The sequence below is a fragment of the Equus quagga genome, chromosome 20 (genome assembly GCF_021613505.1).
Source record: "Equus quagga isolate Etosha38 chromosome 20, UCLA_HA_Equagga_1.0, whole genome shotgun sequence".
In the NCBI taxonomy this organism is placed as follows: domain Eukaryota; kingdom Metazoa; phylum Chordata; class Mammalia; order Perissodactyla; family Equidae; genus Equus; species Equus quagga.
The window spans coordinates 40,056,893-40,057,616 of record NC_060286.1 but is presented as its reverse complement, the minus strand read 5'-3'; the positions used below and the strand labels follow the sequence as shown (position 1 = coordinate 40,057,616).

The window sequence follows — 724 nt, the reverse complement described above, 5'->3', positions numbered from 1 at the left end:
AAAGAAGCGACCGCAGGGGCACCTGTCAACCAATCAGAAGAAAGTAGAGCCCTCAAAAGAGGAAAGAGCCGCCAATCTCCTGTCGGTTCCTCCCCGAGTGTCAGTGGTCGCTGCGGGCAGGAGGAGGGGCTGGCCAGAGGGGGCCCCATCCCGTTGGTCCCGCCCCCCCGGGCGAGAGAGAATTCGAGAGCAACCGAACCTGCTAACGGAACTTGGGCACGAGGGGCGGGGCCGGGGCGCCTGTCCTCCAATCAACGCCCGGGCGTGGGCGCAGTCTAGCCAATTGTGGCCCCGAAGCTGGCGGGGCCGAGCCGGCCGCTCTGACCCCCGGAGCCCGCAGGCCCAATGGCTGGGGAGGAACCAGAGCGCAACGGTTGGGGGTCGGCGGGGCGGGGCCGCGCCCATGCGTCTGAGCCGCGGGCCAATGGGCGGCGGCGGCGGCGGCCCGGGGGCGGGGCCCGGGGGCGGGCGGAGCCGGGTTGGGCCGCGGCAGCGGGGCCGTCTCCGGCCGCCGTCCCGCCCCTCCCGTCCGGCCTCCGCTGCCGCCGCCGCCGCCACCGCCGCCTGGGGCTTGGTTGAGGCGGACGGTGGGTGCGGGCCGGAGTGTGGCGCCGCGGCCGCCGCTGCGCGAAGGTGCTAGCGGGCAGGTGAGTGCCGGCGGCGGCCTGTCCCCGCGCGCGGCCCGCGGGGCAGACTCGTGCCGCCGCCCCGAAGCGCTGCGAGG

General features: G+C 75.6%; 1 protein-coding gene across 2 annotated transcripts in view; it reads left to right on the top strand.

Moving 5' to 3' along the window:
* The first annotated feature begins 469 nt into the window (after positions 1-469).
* Positions 470-724, top strand: part of SETD3 (SET domain containing 3, actin histidine methyltransferase) — a 74,236-nt gene continuing 73,981 nt past the window's right edge. Inside the window, exon 1 of one of the 2 annotated variants that reach the window (XM_046647441.1) lies at positions 470-647. The gene's annotated coding sequence lies outside the window, so the exon portion shown is untranslated. The remainder of the gene's footprint in view (positions 648-724) is intronic. The other variant, XM_046647440.1, reaches the window with a different exon arrangement.